The 25,341-nt window shown below is 34.8% G+C and overlaps 1 non-coding gene across 1 annotated transcript; it reads right to left on the reverse strand.

Moving 5' to 3' along the window:
• Positions 1-24,119: 24,119 nt before the first annotated feature.
• On the reverse strand, positions 24,120-24,282 carry LOC120365944 (U1 spliceosomal RNA). Its single transcript, XR_005580762.2, has one exon. It is a non-coding gene; the product is annotated as a U1 spliceosomal RNA (small nuclear RNA).
• Between the last annotated feature and the right edge of the window lie 1,059 nt (positions 24,283-25,341).

Below are 25,341 nucleotides of genomic sequence, written 5' to 3' on the forward strand. Positions count from 1 at the left end.
ATTTTTGTAGACTTTATTATGAAACAGCAATGTGAAAAACTAGTAATCAGAAATCTAGCACTTCAGATGAGCTCAAAATGAAAGTGTAACTATATTTTATCTAAAATGTTTATTAACATAATTTGCTAGTAGTTTTTGGCTTGAATTTTTTTCCGTGGGAATGTAGTATTTTATACTCTGTTGTTTATTATAATTGATTTTAGTATTGCGACCATCTTCATTTAATAAAAGGCAAAAATGAAGCATATTAACATTTTGTATCTCTAATAAATATGGAAGACTTATTTCTTTAATGGTGTAAATTCAGAACCTAGCAAAGGACTTTGCAATCTGTTAATATTTATTCTGAATTAATTGTGGATAACTCAAGGTTTCCTTGAGGATAGTCCTGCCTTTATACCAAGCATAACTTTCTGTGCAGACTGTAGTAGTATACATGTTTGCAAACTGCCCATAGGTGCTAATTTGTTACCAATAAAGAGAGCTCTCAACTTTTGGAACTTACCTAACTTTATTTTTGCTGCATTCAAAAGTGAATATATTGATAGTACACATATTATGGCAGGTGGTCCACAGAAACTCCGTATTTCAGGTGTTTTAGGTGCGGGAGTAGAGTTTGAAGGGATCTTTCTTACTAAAGAAGAACAAAATTGAAATAATACCATAGTTTTTCTTCCTAACCATTTTTATGTAAATGACTAGGCTATTATAGAAACAACATGTTCCAACTCTAGATATGCTAACAGTAAAAAAGAACTGAGACAGACATATCTAAAATAAGTACAATTAAGAGTAATAATGAGATTAAAAAAACAGATGTTACTAAATGTTTCAATCTGTCATCTCATTTGTCTCTGAAAAAGACTCAGCTTTTCTGCTCTCATTGGTGGACTCAGGTATTTTGACCCTGTAATTTCCTTCCAGTGATATTGGCCATGTGATTAGGTTTGACTAATGGACTGTGAGTGGAAATAATATTTGTCACTTTCAGTTAAAGCAATTAAATCTGATGTGCCTCATCCATCCTGCTCTTCCTGTTTGGTGGCCATCATGGAGTTTACATAAGCCACAGCGTCAATATGTATGCAAAAATGTCTGTATTAAACTTTATTAACCTGACTGATTCTCTGTTCTATGTCTGATGCATAAAATTTTAGATTTGTATAAACTAAAATTTTTAAAATATTAACAGCTAAATCTTTTAATGAAGATGTTTGCAGCTTAAGATTTATTTTCTATTATTTCTTAACTTCTTTTTAAAATATTTTAATACATAATAATAAATGTAAATATTTTGTGGGCATAAAAGATAATTTAATGCAATGATATAATTTATAAAAATGAAATCAGTAAAATTTGGATATACAATCACTTCAAATAAATTTATTTTCCTTATGTTAGAGACATTCAAACTATAACTATCTCTTCTAGCCATTTTGAAACATACAACATATAGATTAATGTAAACTACCGTCACCCTACTAATCTATCAAACACTGAGTCTTATTTCTTATATCAAACCGTATATTTGTACCTATCAATCAACCTTTATTTATCCTTTCATCTCCTCATCCGTCCTGACCTCTGGTAACCACCAATGTACTCTCCATCTTTATGAGTTTCTCAGCTTCAAAATCTGGGAAAAATTTTTTGTGTACCTTCTCCCCCAAATCATTTTCTCCTTCTGACGATGGCATACTTTTATTGCCGAATAATAGTTGCCTGGAAAATAGATGAATCTCTTTTTAGTTAAATAAAACTTGAGTATAGACTTTCATTTTTTAATAGACTTTATTTTTTATTTTTTTGAGAAGGAGTTTCGCTCTTGTTACCCAGGCTGGAGTGCAATGGCGCTATCTCGGCTCACTGCAGCCTCCGCCTCCTGGGTTCAGGCAATTCTCCTGCCTCAGCCTCCTGTGTAGCTGGGATTACAGGCACGTGCCACCATGCCCAGCTACTTTTTTGTATTTTTAGTCGAGACGGGGTTTCACCATGTTGACCAGGATGGTCTCGATCTCTTGACCTTGTGATCCACCCTCCTCGGCCTCCCAAAGTGCTGGGATTACAGGCTTGAGCCACCGCGCCCGGCCTAGACTTTATTTTTTAAGTAGTTTTATGTTCACAGAAAAATTGAGTGGAAGGTGCAGATTTCTCACATACCATTTGTTCCCACCCATGAATAGCTTCTTCCATTGTCAAGCTATTCCCCACATTGACCTCAAATATGATCTGAAGTCAGTAGTTTACATTAGAGTTCACTCTTGCTATTGTACATCTTATGGGGCTTGGACAACTGCATGATTACATGTATTCAGCATTATAATATCCTACAGGGTAGTTTTATTATCCTAAAAAATCCCCTGCGTTCCACCTATTCATCCCTCCCACATTCTAGTCTCTGGCAACTGCTGATCTTTTTACTGTCTCCAGAATTTTTTTCTTTTTTGCAATGTCATATAATAGGAATTCTTTAGTATATGGCCTTTTCAGACTGGCTTCTTTCACTTAGTAATATGCAGTTAAGAATTTTCCATGTCTTTTCATGGTTCGAGAATTCTTTTTTTTTTTTTTTTAAGTTGCTGAACAATCTTGAACAAATGGCTGAATCACAGTTTATTTAGCCACTTACCTACTGAAAGACATAATGGTTTACCTTTAAGTTTAGGAAATTATTAATAAAGCTTCTACACATGTCTGTGTGCAGCTTTTGTGTGGACTTTTGAAAGATGGGGAATTCTCATATTTTATTTAAAATGCTCATAAAGCACATTATAATGAAAGCTGTGAGCCTGGTGTTTTTCCATAAAATATTAAAAGACATAAAATTAACTCTGGGAAAAATAATATGTACTAAATATTTAATGGCAGATACACATATCGGGATCATTTAGCTTTCTAAACTCAAGTGGGCTCAAAAATTAGGGGAAAAAACTGGCTTTAAAAAAAAAAGAAGTCCAAAAGTAAGTTCAGCTTTATATTTAGCTGGTCATTTCCCTCCATATTTCCCTCAAGCTGGATTACATTTGTCTTGTTGCTCTACTATCTACTTACAGTGGGAAATTTATGCTCGACTGAACAAAATTTGATTTCTTATGACTCCTGGTTGAAAGCCAGATAGCTCCTTTCCCAGATGCTCTCAACAATCCGCTACTTCATTAAATGAGCTTAAGGATGCTCATCTCAGAACTAGTTACAAGGTTGCAAGGAAGAGAGAAGGATGCCTGACCACCATCAGGGTCTTTAAAGGAACGTGGACAAGGAAACTGATTTTTGGCAGGCAACCAACCATGCCCACGGGATAAGATTTGTGCCCAAATTGCCAAAGGATTGTGGAATGACTACCAGGTCGTAACAGTGAAGATGGTCACGGAGACAATGAATCAGACTATCAGAGCACTGAAGAGATAGCAAAGACCTATGAGTGCATGAAAACATTCCTATGCTGAACACTCCTGAAATACTTAGCAATATTATCAAGATATGAAGATATAATTATGAGTAGACGTCTTAGAATAAAAATAAAGTTGCATGTAATTTCATGTTAGATGTGTCCCTCAGAATAAACCATGAGCATAAGAAGCAGAGACCAAAAGAAAGTAAGAAATCTGTGCAACTCACAGGGAACAATCTGAACTGGCCCAGATCCTGAAATTTTTCTGGTCACATTTTATAAAGCTCTGAAAAGCTCAGAGGTCTTATATAGCATATTAATTATAATAGATATACAACTAATATATATGTATATATACATATGTATGTATACATGTATATGTGTGTATATATACATACATACATACATACATATATATATATACACACACATACACATATAAGAATCTTTTTGGAGAAAATGCATGGGGAATTAACTAGAGCAGAGGAAAAGTCATGCCGCCTTCCAAAAGAAAAAAAGAGATTCTACTAAAGACTTGAAGAATCTTCAGTGGAGATTCTAAAGATTCTGAAGGTTCCTCCACTGAGGATTTTGCAAGTCTTTAGTAGAACCTGGAGACGAGGACATGGGATAAATGGGCAATCAAAAATCACTGCATGGCACGTAATTTCAATAAAATATGAGGAAAATTAAGTATGTTACTTTCTATTTTGCTTCATTATATTCAGTCAAATATTCAACAGAGCATTGGGAAAGACAGACAGCATAGTGTGGAAGGTCTCATGCACAGCCAAGGAAGCCACAAAATGCCAATGTTCATTTCTGAGAGGGATGTGGATTACAGATGAGGGTTATACAGGAATTCTCAGTACCTACATTGACCTTGTTAGTGCTCACTCTTTATTCTCCAAATGGGGGTTTTGAATGGAAACTGCTTATATGGGAGTTGCAAGGTTTGATTTGAGTCCTTCTTAAGCTGTTTTTGCGATACTCCTAAGAAGCTACAGTTAGGGAGGAAGGAGTCTCATCTAACTGGAGATGTCTTCATTAATTATTAATTAAAGAGAAACAAGAAGTGCCGGGCGCCGTGGCTCAAGCCTGTAATCCCAGCACTTTGGGAGGCCGAGGAGGGTGGATCATGAGGTCAAGAGATCAAGACCATCCTGGTCAACATGGTGAAACCCCGTCTCTACTAAAAATACAAAAAATTAGCTGGGCATGGTGGCACGTGCCTGTAATCCCAGCTACTCAGGAGGCTGAGGCAGGAGAATTGCCTGAACCCAGGAGGCAGAGGTTGCAGTGAGCTGAGATCGTGCCATTGCACTCCAGCCTGGGTAACAAGAGTGAAACTCCGTCTCAAAAAAAAAAAAAAAAAAAAAGAGGAACAAGAAAACATTATTATCCAACATACAGTGAAAAAAGTGCTAATAATGAAGGCAGCTTATGAAACAGCAAAAATTAAAAAAAAAAAAAAAAAAAAAAGGATAACAGAGGTATACGCCTGAAGGTGACCAGGACCAATGACATTGAATTGAGTTATCATCTGTGTTCACATTCATAATTAATATTTGTGTTTTGGGTTGACAATGGAAAATGAATGGATCAGACACAAAGTTAAAACTTAAATTTAGCCATATAGGTTACAGTATTTCCTAAATACTTAAATTCTACATGTCCTGAAAACATCTTGAAATTGATTGACACAAAAAGATGTTTTAGCTAGTCATAGTCTATCTCTTACAGATAGATAATGATCGGTAATTCAATCATGACAATATATTACAGCAGTGTCAGTTATATCAGTTTAAAGCCAAGCCTTATATATTTAGCATAAAAGTTATTAAGCTGTTTTTTTCAAAATGGAATCATGTTGACTAAACTTAACTATAAATTAATGATATAATCAATGACCTTGTGTCCCTTATTAAGATACTGTGGAGAGAATACTTTGTTATTTAACGTTCACCATTCACTGGGGGTAGGAGACTTTAGGGGCCCTGGTGAAAGTACTTCAACCTAGAAATTCGGTATGTTTTATAGTTTCGGCTTCTGAGAAACGAAACAGAGACTCTGAAAAGTTCTGCCTTACCAGTAATCTTACCTACGTTAACACAGTTAGTGAACTGTGGGTCAAGATGCTAAGATGAGTTAGTACTAACTCTAAAATTTGGTCATTTAGCTAATGTCCCGAGCATTTTTACTATCTCTTCTTGTTTCTCTTTAGATTTTTCAATCCAATTCAAGTTAAGAAAAATCTTATTTTTTGTATTTTTGCTTCATGTTTCTTTTTTTTAAAAAAAATCTCAATAATTTCGGGAAATGGTTGTTGTTTGGTGGTGATTTCTGGGATTTTGATACGTGCATCAGCCAAGCAGTGTACCCTGTACCCAGAGTGCAGTCTTTCTTTTTTTTCTTTTTTTTTTTTTTTGAGAGGGGTCTCTCTCTGTCGCCAGTCTGGAGTGCAGTGGTGGGATCCCGGCTCACTGCAACCTCTTCCTCACCGGTTCAAGCAATTCTCCTGCCTCAGTCTCCCAAGTAGCGGGGACTATATGAATGTGCCACCACACCCAGCTAATTTTTGTATTTTTAGTAGAGACAGGGTTTCATCATGTTAGCCAGGCTGGTCTTGATTTTTTGACCACTTGATCCACCCGCTTCAGAGTCCCAAAGTGCTGGAATTAAAGGCGTGAGCCACCACGCCCGGCCTTGTGTAGTCTTTTATCCCTCACTTCCCTCCCACCCTTCCCTCTAAGTAATCAAAGTTAATTATATCATTTTGATGCATTTGCATCCTTATAGCTTTGTTCCCATTTGTAAGTAAAAACACATGATGTTTGTTTTTCCATTCCTGAAATACTTCATTTAAAATAATTGTCTCCAACTCCATCCAGATTGCTGTGAATGCCATTATTTTGTTTCTTTTTATGGTTGAGTAATATTCCATTATATATGCATATATTTATAAAACAGAGTTGAATGTAACTTCATGCTAGATGTCTCCCTCAGAATAAAGCACGAACACATGAAGAATAAGAAGCAGAGACTGCAAGAAAGTACGCAAGTTGTACAAGTTACAAGGAAATATATATATACATGTACACACACACACTACTATACTATACTATACTATACTATACTATACTATACTATACTATACTATGCTATGCTATACTATACTATACTATACTAAACTATACTAAACTATACTATACTATATGAAAGATATGTATATATGGGTGTCTTTCCCCCCACTTTATGTTTTTGTTTGCCTTGTCAAAGATCAGCTGACTGTATGTATTTGGCTATATTTCTGGATTCTAGCCTCATAGTATATGTTTATATATATCTGCTATGTTTTATATATATATATATAATATATATAAATATAATTATATAAATATATAAATAATAAAATTATATAAATAATATAACATAATAGATATATAACAGATATATATAAACATATATACCTTTTTAGGTATATATGTTTATATATTATATAATATAATATATAAACATCACTCTTATATGATATATATCATATAAGAAAATTACATATATATGATATGTATATAAATAATTTTCTTTGGTTGATGGGCAACGGGCATTTGGGCTGGTTCTATATTTTTGCAATTGCAAATTTTGTAACACTAAACATGTGTTTGCAAATGTCTTTTTCATATAATAACTTCTTTTCTTCTGGGTAAATGCCCAATAGTGGGATTGATGGATCAAATGGTAGACTGACTTTTCTGTTATTTAAGGAATCTTCCTACTGCTTTTATAGTGGTTGTACAAGTTTGCATTCCCACCAGCAGTGTAAAAGCTTTTCCTTTTCATCACATCCATGCCAACATCTGTTATTTTTTTATTTTTCAATTGTGGCCATTCTTGCAAGAGTAAGGTGATATCACATTGTGGTTTTGATTTGCCTTTCCCTCATCATTAGTGACATTGAGCCCCTTTGTACATGTTTATTGGCCATTTGTATATCTTCTTTTCACAATTGTCTATTCATGTCCTTTGCCCCCTTTTTAATGGGATTATTTGTTTTCTTTCTTTTTTTTTTTTTCTTGCTGATTTGATTTCCATGTAGATTCTGGATATGAGTAGCATGTCAGATACATAGTTTATGAACATTTTCTTCCACTCTGTGGGTTGTCTGTTTACTCTGCTGATTGTTTCTTTTGCTGTGCAGAAGATTTTTAGTTTAATTAAGTTCCATATAGTTATCTTTGTTTTTGTTGCATTTGCTTTTTGGGTTCTTGATTATGAAGTCTTTGCCTAAGCCAAAGTCCAGAGGGTTTTTTTCGATTTTATCCTCTATAATTTTTATGATTTCAGGTCTTAGATGTGAGTGTTTGATCCCTCTTCAGTTGAATTTTTTGTAAGGTGAGACATAAAGATACAGTTTATTCTTTTACAAATGGCTTGCCAATTATTCCAGCACCATTTGTACAATAGGGTGTCCTTTCCTCTACTTTATGTTTTTGTTTGCCTTGTCAAAGATCAGTTGGCTGTATGTATTTGGCTATATTTCTGGATTCTCTATTCTGGTCCATTGGTCTACATGCCATGTGCCATATTGTGTCAATGACTATAGCCTTATAGTGTACTTTGAAGTTGGGTAATGTGATACTTCCAAATTTGTTCTTTCTTCTTAGTTTTGTTTTTGCTATGCAAGCTCTTTTTTTATTCTCTCTGAATTTTTAGGACTGATGTTTCCAGTTCTGTGAAGAATGAAGTTGGTATTTTGATGGGAATTGCACTGAATATGTAGATTACTTTTGGCAGTGTGATAATTTTCACAATATTGATTCTACCCAACTATGAGCATGGGATTTATTTCTATGTGTTTGTGTCATTTATGATTTTTTTTCCAGCACTGTTTTGTAGTTTTCATTGTAGAGGCCTTTTGCTTCCTTACTTAGGTAAATTTCTAAGTATTTTTTGTTTGTTTTTGCAGCTATTGTAAAAGGGATTGAGTTCTTGATTTGATTCTCAGCATGAACGTTGTTGGTGCTAGCTATACTACTGATTTGTGTACATTGATTTTGTATTCTGAAACGTCACTTAATTCATTTATCAGATCTAGGAACTTTTTTCTGTAAGTCTTTACAGACCAATATCTCTGATGAACATAGATGCAAAAATCCTCAACAAAATACTAGATAAATAAAATCAACAGCATATCAAATAGATAATACACCATAATCAAGTGGGTTTCAGTCTAGGAATGAAGGGTTAGTTTAACATACATAAGTCAATAAATGTGACACACCACATAAACAGAACTATAAACAAAAATTGTATGATAATATCAATAGATACAGAAAAAACATTTGAAAAAAATCTAGCATCCTTTATGATTAAAACCCTCAGCAAAATTAGTACAGTAGAAACATATCTTAAGAAAATAAGAGCCATCTATGATGAACCCACAGCCAGCATTATACTGAAGAAGGAAAAGTTGAAAGTATTCCCCCCTGAGAACTGGAATAAAATGAGGATGCCACTTTCGCCATTTTTATTCAACATAGCTCTGTAAGTCATAGCCAGAGCAAGCAGATAAGAGAAAGAAGTAATGGGTATTCAAACAGGTAAAGAGGAAGTCAAACTGTCACTGTTCACTGATTGGATGAACACATAACAAGAAAATATTTTAAATTAGACTAAAAAAATTAAGCTGATTGCAAAATGGTATTGCCACTTTGGAAGACACTTCAGCAATTTCTTACGAAATTAAACATACTTGTGCCACATGATGTGGCAATTGTGCACCTTGATATTTACCCAAATGTCTTTAAAACCTATGTTCATACAAAAACCTGCACAGGAATGCTTACAGCAGCTTTATTTATCATTGCCAAAATTAGAAAGCAATTAAGATATCTTCCAATACTTAAAATAGCAGTCTACTAATATATACAATTAAATATTATAATATCATCTAGCACTTAAAAGAAATGAATTCTCAAGACTTGAAAAGTCATTGGAAAACCATAAATGCACATTGCTAAGTGATATAAACTCATCTATAAGGGCTACACACTGTATAATTCCAAATATATGGCTTTCTGGAAGAGGCAAAAGTACAAAGAGTGAAATGATCAGTAGTTGCTAAAGGTTCCAGGGTGAGGGAGGTGAAACTAGCCTATCTGATACTGAAATGCTGGATATATGTCATTCTATATTTGTTAAAATCCATAGAATTTATGCACATAGTTTGCATTATTATTCACTTCATACAAAGAGTGAAACATAATGTAAACTATGGACTGTAGTAGATAATAGTGTATCAGTATTGGCTTATCCATTGTGTAAAAACAAATGCACCATCCTAAAACAGAATGCTAATAATGGAGAACACTGCAGGTGAGGGTGAGAGAAATATAGGAGATATTTGAAAACTCTGTATTTCCTAGTTCACTTTTCTCTGTACTTAAAACTGCTTTTAAAATGTGGTCCTTTTTTTAAAAAAAATATGGAGGTAGAGAAAACTAATAACATTCTTATGTCTAGTTAAGTATAATTTTATTTATAAATTCTGACAACATCTACGATGTTTCTTGTTATTCAATCTTTAATTCTTACTGTTTATATTAACATTTTTTATAATTATAAGATTCTACTCATGCTTATTAATTTTGTTGTGTTAAATGTTATAATTTTTGCCAGTTTAAAGGTTGTTTCAAAAATCTCTAGCATTTATTTTAAAAAGATTTATCTTCAAGAAGTTTGTACTAGAGGAAAGAGTGATTTACCATTTTACTACTCACTTTGCTAATTTAGTATTTCATGATTTTACTTCTTTTCTATTCATTGTTTTGTTTGATTGAATATGCTCTAATTTCTCAACTACAGGAAATATATCAAGCTAATAAAGTCTTAGAAAAATCAATTTTTAATAAAAAATATGTGAATATTCCTTGATGAAAATGAAAGTAAAGCAAAGCATTCCCTTTTCTGTTGACTATCTCTAGAAAAATTTTTTAAAAAGTCACTTTGCTGTCCTTTAACTTTACTTTTTACATTATCTTATCTTACTTTTCCTCTCCTTCATTCCTCTTACCTTCCCTTCACTTTCTTACTGTTTGCTGTGTGGGATGTCGAGAATTAACGTCATTTCCTTGTCACTGACTCAATTGATTAAAGTCAATTTTGTAAAAACTGAGTTTAGGAGGAAATCATCATGGCAGATGGGAGGCAGGACTAAATTGCAACTCTGGACAAAACAGCTTGCAGAAGTTCGCATTGTGAATTTTAGCTCCAGATCGACTGCAAGAACAAACCAGCAATCCTAAGAGGACCCACAGACCCTCTGATGGAAGTGGAATGCTCCTGCAGGACCTGGAAGCCACCCCAAATACTCCACCTCCACCAGAACAGGTGCCATTGTCCACAGCTAAGAGACCCATAGAGAATTCACATCACAGGACTCTGTGCAGACAAATCCCCATGCCAGCCCAGAGCTAGGAAGACTGGTGGCTAGACCCAGAAGACAGACAACAATCACTGCAGTTTGGCTCACAGGAAGCCACATCCATAAAAAGGGGGAAGAGTACTTCATCAAGGAAACACCCCATAGGGCAAAAGAATCTAATCAACTGCCTTAAGCCCCCACCATCCCTCTGACAGAGCCTACACAAATGAGAAGGAACCATTAAACCAACCCTGGCAATATGACAAAGCAAGACTTTTTAACACCTCAGAAAAATTACACTAGTTGACCAGCAGTGGAGCCAAACCAAGAAGAAATCTTTGATTTACCTGAAAAGGAATTCAGGAGGTTAGTTATTAAGCTAATCAGGGAGAGACCACAGAAAGGAGAAGTCCAATATAAGAAAATCCCAAAACTGATACAAGACGTTAAGGGAGAAATATTCAAGGGAATAGACAACTTATGGAAAAAACAAAGAGCATAAATTGACATTCTAAGGTCATATTTCAAGGAACTAGAGAAAGAAGAACAAACCAAACTCAAATCTAGCAGAAGAAAGGAAATTACCAAGATCAAGAAATTACCAGATCAAATAAAATTGAAACAAACAAACAAAAAAATACAAAAGAAGCCGGGTGCGGTGGCTCAAGCCTGTAATCCCAGCACTTTGGGAGGCCGAGGCGGGTGGATCACGAGGTCAAGAGATCAAGACCATCCTGGTCAACATGGTGAAACCTCGTCTCTACTAAAAATACAAAAAATTAGCTGGGCATGGTGGCGCGTGCCTGTAATCCCAGCTACTCAGGAGGCAGAGGCAGGAGAATTGCCTGAACCCAGGAGGTGGAGGTCGCGGTGAGCCGAGATCACGCCATTGCAGTCCAGCCTGGGTAACAAAAAAGTAAAACTCTGTCTCAAAAAAAAAAAAAAAAAAATACAAAGGATAAATAAAGCAAAAAGCTGGTTCTTTGAAAAGATAAGTAAAATTGAGAGACTATTAGCAAGATTAACCAAGGAAAGAAGACAGAAAATCCAAATAACCTCACTAAGAAATGAAACTGTATACATTACAACTGACATCACTGAAATATAAAAGTTCATTCAAGGCTACTATGAATACCTTTAAGCACTAGAAAACCTAGAAGAGATGGATGAATTTCTGGAAAAATACAAATATAGTTGCATGAATCAGGAAGAATTAGATACTGAACAGACCAATAATAAGCAGAGAGATTAAAATCGTAATTTAAAAATTATCAACAAAAAGTCCAAGACCAGATAGATTCACAGAAGAATTCTACCAGACATTCAAAAGAGAATTGGTACCAATCACTTTGACACTATTCCACAAGATAAAGAAGGAACCCTCCCTGATTCATTTCATGAAGCTGGAATCACCCTAATACCAAAATCAGGAAAGGACATAACTAAAAAAGAAAACTACAGACTGGTATCCTTGATGAACACTGATGTTCAAATCCTTAACAAAATACTAGCTAACAGAATCCAATAATATATCAAAAAGATACTCCACCATGATCAATTGGGTTTCATACCAGGGATGCAGGTATGACTTAACATACATAAGTCTGTAAATATGATACATCAAATAAATAGAATTAAAAGCGAAAATCACATGATCATCTCAATAGCTGCAGAAAAAAAGCATTAAACAAAATTGTCTAGCATCCCTTTCTGATTAAAACTCTCAGTAAAATTGGTACACAAAGGGCTTACCTTAATGTAATAAAAGCCATCTGTGACAAACAGCCAACATAATACTGAAGGGGAACAGTTTGAAAGCATTCCCTCTGAGAACGGGAACATGACAAGGATGCCCACTCTCACCACTCCTTTTCAATATAGTGTTGGAAGTCCTAGCTAGAGCAATCAGACAAGAGAAAGAAATAGAAGTCATCCAAATCAATAAAGAGGAGTCAAAATGTCACTATTTGGTGACAATATGATCATTTACCTTGAAAACCCTAAGGACTCATTCAGAAAGTTCCTATAACTCATAAAAGAATTTAGCAAAGTTTCAAGATACAAGATTAATGTATACAAATCAGTAGCTCTTCCATACACCAATAGCAATCAAGGAAAGAATCAAAACAATAACTCAATCTCTTTTACAACAGCTGAAAAAAAAAAACAACACAAAATGTTGCCGAAATAAATTGAAGACTACACAAATAAATGGAAATATATCCCATGCTCATGGACTGGTAGGATGAGTATTGTGAAAATGATCATACTGCCAAAGCAATCTACAAATTAAACAAAATCCCCATCAAAATATCACCATCATTCTTCACAGAATTAAAAAAAAAAACAATTCTAAAATTTATATGGAACAAGAAAAGATCCTGCATAGCCAAAGCAAGACTAAGGAAAAATAACAAATCTGGAGGCATCACACTACCTGACTTCAAATGACAATACTGTTAAGAGCAATCTACAAACAAATACAATAAAAAAAAAAAATGAACAGCTGGCACCTAATTAAACTAAAGAGTTTTGCACAGCAAAAGCAACAGTCAACAGAATAAACAGACAACCCACAGATATGGGACTAATATCCACAATCTACAATGAACTCAAACAAATCAGTAAGAGAAAAACAACAAATAATCCCATCAAAAAGTGGGCTAAGGATGTGAATAGACAGTTTTCAAAAGAAGTTATACAAATGCCCAATGAACACATGGAAAAATGATCAAAATCACTAATGACCAGGGAAATGCAAATCAAACCCACAATGTGTTACCACCGTACTCCTGCAAGAATGGACATAATCAATAAATAAAAAACATGGTAGATGTTGGCATGGATGCAGTGAACAGGGAACACTTCCACGCTGCTGGTGAGAATGTAATACAGTACAGTCACTATAGAAAACAGCGTGGAGATTCTGTAAAGAACTAAAAGTAGAACTACCATTTGATCCAGCAAGCCCACTACTGGGGATCTACCCAGAGGAAAATAAGTCATTATTCAAAAAAGATACTTGCACAGGCATGTTTATAGTGGCACAATTCACAATAGCAAAATCGTGGAACCAACCCAAATGCACATCACTCAACAAGTGGATAAAGAAATTGTAATATATGTATATATATATATATATAATTACATATCTATGTCACAATGTCACACACACACACACACACACACACACACACACACACACGATGGAATACCATGCAGCCATAAAAAGGAGTGAATTAACAGCATTTTCAGTGACCTGGATGAGTTTGGAGACTATTATTCTAAGTGAAGTAATATGGAATGGACCACCAACAATCTTACATTCTCATCAACATGTGAGAGCTAAGCTATAAGGATTCAAAGGCATAGGAATGATACAATGGACTTTGGGGACTTGGGAAGAAGACTGGGAGTGGGGGGTGAGGGATAAAAGAGTACAAATATGGTGCAGTGTATGTGGCTTGGGTGATGGGTGCACAAAAATCTCACAAATCACCGCTAAAGAGCTTACTCATGTAAGCAAATACCACCTGTACCACAATAACTTATGGAAAACTTACATATATATATATATATATTACATAAAAATTATATATAAGCGTTCCTGTAATCCCAGCTACTCAGGAGGCTGAGGCAGGAGAATTGCCTGAACCCAGGAGGCGGAGGTTGCGGTGAGCTGAGATCACGCCATTGCACTCCAGCCTGGGTAACAAGAGCGAAACTCCGTCTCAAAAAAAAGAAAAAAAAATTTTATTTATATATATATATATATATATATATATATATATATATATATATAGTTTAAAAAAGAGTTTGAAAAACTCATGGTTTTTTAGGCATAGAGAAGATCTTATCTTCTGAAATAATTAAATATTACAACTGTTGTCAAGAATAACTTTCTATAATTTACAAGGATTGTGTCAAAAATAGCAATTGTCTTTCTCTTTTAAAATTTGACGTATGGGTCTGACTACCTTTCTAGAGAATCAGACCTCATAGATGGATACAGTGGTGAACAGTGTAGTTTTACTAAGAGTGGATACATTTGTAAACCAAGGATCACTATGCTGTGTGTGTACAGTATGATTCTTAGTTTTTTTTTTTTTTTTTTTTTTTTTTTTTAACTTAATTTGAACCTGTGCTTTCTCAGCTAAATTGTTGCTAGTCTGTGTCTTTGCCATCAACTATCCAACTTGCTGGTGTTAGCAAATCATTTGTTTCCACTGTTGGAAATTATTGGAATTCCAAGACTGACTGTGTCTTTTATAACCATTCTTACTTTTTACCAACTCTGACACTGTATTTCTTAAAATAGAAGTCATTATTGAGAATATTTAAATTTCACAAATAAGAGAGAAATAACAGTATAACAATACTGATTATATGAAACATGGAAAACTGTAACTCCTCTAACTCATTGTATTTATTGGAGAATAGGGAACATAAATAAGCAAATAATTATCAATGTTGCAAATCAATGTTGATCTAATTACAAAATATATGATAGCAAGTTAAGTAATGTTAACAACATAAATAATACAGCCATCTGTGTCTGCTTGGCTAACCTGAGAAAGTTACTTAAAAAAATGATATACGTAATTTTAAAAAATGAAATTGTACCTGATGCTTGTGCCATTTTAAGTTAATTCTGTAATCTTAAAAGCAATATTTTGAGGAATTCACATTTCAAAATAATGCAATTTGAGGGATTTATATAGGTTACATGTTTGAAGTCTTTATAATATCAAAGCAACTTCGCTTTATAATATAATTCTATAAATATTTTAAGACAACAAATTATAAGTACCTTGTTTTTCATGGAAAGAAAAAAGACATAAGAAATTTAAAAATCCATGTAAATATTGAGTGAAATAATTAAAAATGATGAGTGAAGACACAAATTATTTTTGTTTAAATTATAAATAAAAATTTTATTTTAAAATACATAAGAATATCTTAAATGTTGTGTGAGACATACTAAACAATTATACGTTAGATAGTATGTTGAAAAGTACTGGACAATGTGTATTTTTATGTGCTAATTCTGGCAACCCTAACTTGAATAGCAATTTATGTAACCCAAATACATGCCTGATTGTTGCTGAAAAGCTACTGCAACATACAAGTATCTAAACAAATATTAAAGATTCTGTCAACGACTTCTGCTTTGCTACAACTGTAAAGCTAATGCAATTGAATTAATTCAATTGCTAAATTGATTACTGTTTTTAGGCTAACTAATCTCTATTGCTTGTGGAATGCAGCATTTAGACTTATCTTACAATAAAACAACTACAATAAAACGAGAGAGATCCAAGATGGCTGATCACTAGCAGCTTGGGATTGTGGCTCCCACTGAAAGCGCAGAGAAGGAGAGGACGCCACACCTTCACATGAATTCTTGTTGCTCACGCACCAGGAGATTCCCAGCGGAGGAGCCCCACGGGTCGCCAGCGCGACTCTTGTGACCGGCGAGGCGGTTTTGCCGGCGCCTAGGAGCCTCGGTTCTCGGTGCAGAGTCGGAAAAGCACTATCAATCTTAACGCCGCTGATTTAGTCGGTGCAGTGGGTTGCTCGGATTTCGGCGCTGAGAATCGGTTAAGTTGGACGTCCACTCAGAAACCCAATTACAGAGACGGTAATTATAAAGACCATAGATGGATGGATCTACAACGAAGGGAAGAAAACGGTCAAAAAAGGCTGAGAATACCCAAGATCAGAACGCCTCTTCCTCAGCAGGGGATCCCAGTTCCTCATCAGCAACGAAACAAGGCTTGATGGAGAACGAGTGGGTTCCAATTACAGAAGCAGGCTTCAAAACGTGGATAATAAGAAACTTCTGTGAATTAAAAGAACTTGTTATAACACAATCTAAAGAAACTAAGAACTTTGAAAAAAGGTTTGACGAAATGTCAACAAGAATACAAAATTTAGAGAGGAAAATAAGTGAATTGATGGAGCTGAAAAACACAATACGAGAACTACGTGAAGTATGCACAAGTTTTAACAGCCGAATTGATCAAGCAGAAGAAAGGATATCAGAGGTCGAAGATCAACTCAATGAAATAAAACAAGAAGACAAGACGAGAGAAAAAAGGATAAAAAGGAACGAGCAAAGTCTCCAAGAAATATGGGACTATGTGAAAAGACCTAATCTACGCTTGATAGGTGTACCTGAATGTGACGAAGAGAATGAATCCAAGCTGGAAAATACGCTTCAGGACATTATTCAGGAAAATTTTCCCAGCCTAGTAAGGCAGGATAATATTCAACTCCAGGTAATACAGAGAACACCACAGAGATATTCCTCAAGAAGAGCAACGCCAAGGCACATAATCGTCAGATTCACCAGGGTTGAAATGAAGGAGAAAATACTAAGGGCAGCCAGAGAGAAAGGTCAGGTTACCCACAAAGGGAAGCCTATCAGACTTACAGCAGATCTCTCAGCAGAAACCCTACAAGCCAGAAGAGAGTGGGGGCCAATATTCAACATCCTTAAAGAAAAGAACTTTCAACCCAGAATTTCACATCCAGCCAAGCTAAGCTTCACATGTGAAGGAAAAATAAAGTTTTTTGTGAATAAGCAAGCACTCAGAGATTTCATCACCACCAGGCCTGCTTTGCAAGAGCTTCTGAAAGAACCACTACACATATGAAAGGAACAAACAGTATCAGCCTTTCTAAAAAAATTATTAAAAAGAGCATCAATATAATGAAGAATTTACATCAACTAATGGACAAAATAGCCGTCTAACGACAGTATTAAACTCACATATATTATTATTAATTCTAAATTTAAATTGACTAAATCCCCCAATCCAAAGACAGGCAATTTGAATAAAAAACTAAAACCCATCAGTATGCTGCATCCAGATCCATCTCACATTCAAGGATACACAAAGACTCTAAACAAGGGATGGAGAAAGATTTACCAACCAAACAGAGAGCTAAAATAAATAAATAAAAAGCAGAAGTTACAATTAAGCAACAAAGATCAAAAGAAGCAAAGAAGGACATTATATAATGATAAAAGGATCAATGCAACAACAAGAAGAGCTAAAGATCCTAAATATATACGCACCCAATACAGGAATACCTAGTCATACAGGACTTATAAAGAGACTTAGACTCCCACATAATAATAGTGGGAGACTTCCACATTAATATTAGACAGATCAATGAGACAGAAAATTAACAACGATATTCAGGACTTGAACTCAGATCTGGAACAAGTAAATGTAATTAACATTTATAGAACTCGCCACTTTAAATATACAAAATATACACTCTTATCAGTACCACATCATATCAATTTAGAAGTTTAAATGAAATCTTGGTTGGCTCCTTGTTTGTTATTCTCTTCCCTCATTTTCTTTCATGTCTCCATTATTAAGGACAATTATAGGCATACCCATATTTAGACTGCATTCTAGCCTGGGCAATAAAGCAATACCCCCATCCTCTCTCCCTCTTCCTCTTTCTCTTTCTTCCTCTTCTTTAAAAAAAAAAAAGAAAGACACAAACTACTGAAACAGACTCAAGAAGAAACAGATAATCTCAATAGACACATAACAGGTAAAGAGATTGAATTAATAGTAGTAGTAGTAATAGTAATAATAATAATAATAATAATAATAATAATAATATACCATTCACAAAAAAAAAAAATCCCAGTCCAGACGGCTTCACTAGTGAATTCTGTCAAACATTTACTTAGAATTGACTTGGCTATGCAGGCTCTCTTTTGGTTCCATATGAAGTTTAAGGTGTTTTTTTCCAGTTCTGTGAAGAATGTCATTGGTAGCTTGATGGGGATAGTGTTGAATTTGTAAATTACTTTGGGCAGTATGGTCATTTTTACGATATTGATTCTTCCTAACCATGAACATGGAATGTTTCTCCACTGTCAAACATTTAAAGAATTAATATCAGTTATTCACAAACTCTTCCAAGAAATAGGAGAAAAGTAAACACTTCTCAACTCATTTTGTGAGGCCAGTACTACTCTGATATCAAAACCAGACAAAGACATCACAAGACAAGAAAACCACAGATAAATATCTCTTATGAATATGAATACAAAACTTCAACAAAATAATAAACACAATCCAGCAACATATAAAACCAATTATACACTTTGACCAAGTAAGATTTATCCCAGGAATGCAAGGTTAGTTTAATATCTGAAAATCAATTACCATAATGCACTGTAACAATAGAATAAAACCTCAAAACTACATGATCATCTCAATAGGTGCAGAAAAAGTGTTTAACAAAATCCTTCCCCTTTTCATCGTAAAACACTCAACAAATTAGAAATTAATTTCTGAATTTATTCTACTGTGGTTGGAGAAGGTATAAAAAAAAAAAAAAAACAAAAAACTACTGATACTACATTTGGAATCTAAAATGCCCACATTACATTTTTCAAAGTCTCCAATTATTTTAAAAAATTGACCTCAAAGACATGATATAAGGATGTTCAACCTTAAGGAATAACTCCAGCCAATGTTACAAGAATGGAAGATACTCTGGAAAATAAATCATTTAATGATGTGGAATTTTAGAAATGTGATGTTTAAAAGTGCAATCATGAAATAAGCATGTGATTAACTACGTTCTCTAAAACTGATTAACCTAATGAAAACAAAAGAAATTAAAGTTGACGTTCTACATGATGTTTCTGGTAAATCAAACAATTTCCCTGTCTTTTTCAGTAAAACATAACTAGAGCATAATACATTTAAAGGCTGACCTTAAATATTTTTAATTAAATCTTATTTCATCAAAATCATCAGAGATAGTAGATTAGATTATCCATCTGGTAAAATTCATATCAATGGTAAATTTTAACACTGGTGAGTTTTTTCATTACCCTTGTCAAAGATACAGCACAGCAATTGCACACATGCACTCGCACATACACTTTTACATAAATTGCAAATTTACGTTGTAACTCATAATTCAATGGCTTATTTATTTAATGGCTATAACCATCTATGAACCATCTACTCAAATATGTGGTTTTCCTGTTACAAGGCCCTATAGACTTAGGACCATTTATTTTTAATTGATAAATTTGCTGTGTGGATGAATGCGTTTAGTATATATTTTTAAACAAGAGAAGTGAAACATTTCTTCAGTATTTCAAGGGAGTATGTTGATATTCAAAGCAACTGCTTTTGTAAAATTTAAAGCCAAGAGAAACCAAAATACAATATGTTAAACATTGTAGTAGATTTAAAGGAAGAATATCATGGAAGCCAGAAAAAGTACAGATCACTCAGTGTGAGGAGAGTGAGAAAAGTCAAGAATTGCTTCCTGGCAGAGGGGACATCTGAAATGAGATTAAACGATGTATTAGAATTAGCCTAGTGTTGGCTGGGCACAGTGGCTCAGTAATCCCTGCACTTTGAGAGGCCGAGGAGAGAGGATTCCCTGAGTTCAGGAGTTTGAGACTACCCTGGGTAAAACGGTGAAACCTCGTCTCTACTGAAATTCAAAAAAATTAGTTGTGCATGGTGGCATGTGCTGGTAGTCCCAGCTACTTGGGAGGCTGAGGCAAGAGAATCACTTAAAACTGGGAGGTGGAGGCTGCAGTGAGCAGAGACTGTGCCACTGCATTCCAGCCTGAGCAACAGAGCGAGACTCCAACTCGAAAAAAAAAAAAAAATAGCCTAGTATAATGTATAAGGAAGTCGCTATGAAACTGATAAAGCTGCCTGCTTCACAGAGAAGTCTAGCATTGTTTTAGGTTATGCTATAGACTGTTATAAAACATTACTGAAGGATTCTTTGGTTTGTAAAAAGCAACAAAATATCCCTTAAGGATGATTATTGGGATATACATAATACAATCTGATGAAAAATCAAATAACCTGCTACATGTGAATGAATTAATGTGTGTGTGTTTAAGTGGGGTGGATAGAAACATGTTCAGGATATGTAAGTTTAGAGATGTAATTTGAAATCTGTAGACTATTAGAGAATATAAAATTAACTAGGACAGGTAAGCAAATAGCTTGAGACCTGGAATTTAGAGATCATCAATGTTTGATAAAAATAAATATTGTTGGCCAGGTGGGATGGCTCATGACTGTAATCTCAGCACTTTGCAAGGCCAAGGTAGGTAGACCACCTGAGGTCAGGAGTTCAAGATCAGCCTGACCAATATGGAGAAATCCCATCTCTACCCAAAATACAAAATTAGCTGGGCATGGTGATGCATGCCTTTAATCCCAGCTACTGGGGAGGCTGAAACAGGAGAATCACTTGAACTCAGGAGGCAGAGGTTGTGGTGAACCAAGGTTGTGCCATTGTACTCCAGCCTGGACAACGAGAGCAAAACTCCATCTTAAAAGTAAAAAAGGAATATTGTTTTTATTTAGGGTCATGTATAGAATGTGTCTTCAGTAAATTAATTTTTTTGATAATGAGAAAAATTAATAGTACACTTAAAAATATTATTCTTAAATTCCTATATATATTTTAGCAAAAATTGACACTTAAGGTCTGAGATTGAATGAAAACATTTTATGTGAAAAGAGACAACAGTTTAATATATTATGAAATTATTTTTATTTCAATAGCTTTTGAGGGAACAGGTGATGTTTGGTTACATGAGTCAGTTCTTTAGTTGTCATTTCTGGTGTGCTTATCACCTGAGCAGTGTACACTCTACCCAATGTGCAGTCCCTTTTTTTTTCCCAGACAGAGGCTTGCTGTGTCTCCCAGGCTGGAGAGCAGTGGCACGATCTCAGCTCACTGCAACCTCTGCCTCCGGGGTTCAAGCAATTCTCCTTCCTCAGCCTCCCAAGTAGCTGGGACTACAGGCACCTGTCACCATCACTGGCTAATTTCTGTATTTTTAGTAGAGATGGCATTTCACTATACTTGTCAGGCTTGTCTTGAACTCCTGACCTTGTGATCTACCCACCTCAGTCTCCCAAAGTGCTGGGATTATAGACATGAACCACAGCATCTGGCCTAATGTGCACTCTTGTATCCCTCACCTACCCTTCTGCCCTCCCTCCCAAGTCACTAGAGTCTCATGCATTTGCTTCCTCATAGCTTAGCTCCCACTTATAAGTGAGAACATACAATGTTTGGTTTTCTATTCCTGAGGTACTTCACTTAGAATAATGATCTCCAACTCCATCCAGGTTGCTTTGAATGAAACCATGATTTTATTCCTTTTTATGGCTGAGTAGTATTTCATGGTATGTATATCTATATGTCTATATGTGATATATATTGGTATGCATACACACACACACACACACACACACACACACATATATATATATATATACACACACACACACACACACACACACACATCACATTTCCATTATCCACTCATTGATTGATGGACATTTGGGCTTGTTCCATATTTTTGCAATTGCAAATTGTGCCACTATAAACAGGTGCCAGGAAGTATCTTTTCCCCTGGGTAAATATCCAGTAATGGAATTGCTGGATCAAATGTTAAATCTACTTTTAGTTCCTTAGGGAATCTCCACACTGTTTTCCATAGTGGTTACACAAGTTTACATCCTCACCAGCAGTGTGTGTGTATGTATGTATGTATGTGTTCCCTTTTCACCACATCCCCACCACTGTGTGTGTGTATGTATGTATGTATGAATATATATATATATATATATATATATATATATATATATATATATATTTAATTATGGCCATTCTTGCAGGAGTAAGGTGGTCTCACTTTGTGGTTTTGATTTGCATTTCCCTGATCATTAGTGAAGTTGATCATTTTTCCATATGCCGCTGGCCATTTGTATATCTTCTTTTCAGAACTGTCTACTTATGTCTTTAGCCCCCTTTTTAAAGAAAATGTTTTCTTTTCTTGCTAATTTGTTTGAGTTCCTTGTAGCTTCCGGATATCAGTTCCGCGTCAGATGCGTATTTTGAAAATATTCCTTCCCGTTCTGTGTGTTGTCTGTTTATGCTGCTGATTATTTCTTTTACTGTGCAGAAGCTTTTTACTTTAATTAAGTCCCATCTACTTGTCTTTGTTTTTGTTGCTTCTGCTTTTCGGTTCTTGGTCATGAAGTCTTGCCTAAGCCAAAGTATAGACTGGTTTTTCCAACATTGTCTTCTAGAGTTCTTATGGTTTCAGGTCTTAGATTTAAGTCTTTGATTCTTCTTGAATTGATTATTGTATAATGTGAGACACGAGGATCCAGTTGCATTCTTCTACATGCGACTTGCCAATTATCCCAGCAGCATTTGTATAACAGGATGCCCTTTCCTCAACATTACGTTTTTGTTTGCTTTTTGAAGAATCTTGTTTTGTCATATTACCAGAATTGTTTTCCTGGTTCCCTCTCATTTCGGTCGGGAAAATTCAGAGGGAAAATCTGGGGCCCGGTGGCTGCTAATCAGATCCCTGTGTCCAAAGGGGTGTTCCTTCAATGTGATACTATTCCCCTTCCCCTGGTGATAGGACTTCCTGAGAATCAATCTTATCATGTCATATTGTTAATAATAAATTCAAATAAAAATTCAGGTTACCGATGACATGTTTAAATATCTTTATTCAGTTAAATTCATCACAGTTTTAAAAATGTTTTAATTTCACATATGGTTATGACATAATATCTCCATGTTGATCTAGAAAAACACTGCTTTAATCTCAAAATGTTTAGAAATTTTCCTAACTCCTTTTCACATTAGATTATCTTCTGAATTAAGAGATTATAATGTTAACTCTTCAATGGAATATTTTTACTTTGCAGGCTCATATGTGTTAATTGTGCTCTTATTAATTTGCACCCAAGTGACACTATTTAACAATGTACTTTATATAATTTAATATGCTTTATTAGAGGCTGCTACAAACTCTTAGCGAAGGGAGGCAACATTGACTATTTAAAGTGTCTCGAATATGCTTCACTAAAAATATAACAGACCCATTCTAATCTGTCGAAATCACTGCTCAATCTTTGAATATTAAGTTAGCTCAATATTTGCAGTGAATATAAAAGAAAAAGAAGCTTTAAATAAAATTAGTTTAGTGCATCTGAATGGGGAGATTAACCTCAGGAAACAGTCAAGTTAAGAATTATATACCCAAAGCAGTATTTCATCATAATGACTCCAGTAGGTTACTGTTTCAGAAAATCCCCACCTATTTAGATTTGAATAATTTAATTTTCTTACTCTAATATTGGGAATTGTAGCTTGGATCATCCGTAAAGCAAATCCTGAGGCAGAGGCCTTTGGAGATAATAATTTATTTTTTATTTTTTATTTGCTTATTTTTAAAATTTAAACCAGGGGAAAGTGTGAATGCAGTCCCCCACTAACACAAATTATGCAGTCGAGTTTCCCACATTTGGGGAAATCACAGGGGTCAACACATACAGAGTGCAATGGATAAGCCTCACCCTGGGAAAACGACCTTTGTGATCGTGGTATCTCCCCTGGAGATAATAATTTATTAAGGAATCTGATCTTTGTTTACAGTTTGGAGAAACAAGAATAGTGGGTCAAGGGAAGGGTAGAGAAAATATGGGATACATAATATTCCCCTTTTAGATATTTGAAGCTATATATATTTTTCTTGACATTTTAAAAAATCTTGTAGGCAAGTCACTCTTTGCAACTGCTTAAACAAGATGTAATCCGTCAACTTCAACCACGTATACATGCCAGTAACGGTTGCCACCAGAGAAGCATGGAACTTTATAGTATGTTATGTACCAAGTCTATCTTTTCCTTTTTTTTTTTTTTTTTTTTTTGGTTGAGGGTCAACCAGACTTTAAAATTCAATGTCGCCCCATATATAAGCACACTGCTATTTCAGTTCCGATATGATCCAGGGCCCTATTAAGACATATATTCTTCAGGAATATCACATAGTAGAAAAGCAGATACATCTTTTATATTTTTCATTTGGGAAATAAAATAAGAGCCAAAGGAACATCTTCCTGCGTGGCAGAAGATAAAATAAAAAGAGACAGGGAAGCCTGGTAAGTACAATATGTTGTGAATATGCAAAGCTGCTTAGGAGTTTTCTCTAGTCATTTAGCTTTTCCTCAAGGCATTTCTACTTATTTTATCAGCACACAGTGGTTGCCGGATAAATATTTATTGAATGACTAAGTAACTGTTTTCTGCATAAGCTAGTTATACAAAATCAATGATCAAATTCCCCCTTACAGAATCCCCATTGAAAAACCAAAAAAAAAAAAAAAAAAAACAAAAACATAAAAATTAAGAAAAAGCTGTACTACTGAGAAATAAGTAACGTTGTCATTGTCATGCCACACGCTTTTTAGAATTTCTAATAAACAGTGGAGATAAAACTGAATTGAGAGATGAGAGAAAAGAGATTCTCTATGGAGATGATGACTGGGAAGTGAATCGTTTCTCTTCTTTCTGTTTTGTGGTGTCTCACGTTTGCAGGTTTCCTGTTACGTCATCCTTGCATCCCTCGTATAAACCCCACTCAGTCATGGTGTCTGATCCTTTCAGTGCGCCATTGAATTATCTT

This window comes from Saimiri boliviensis, chromosome 1, assembly GCF_048565385.1.
Source record: "Saimiri boliviensis isolate mSaiBol1 chromosome 1, mSaiBol1.pri, whole genome shotgun sequence".
Taxonomy (NCBI): Eukaryota; Metazoa; Chordata; class Mammalia; order Primates; family Cebidae; genus Saimiri; species Saimiri boliviensis.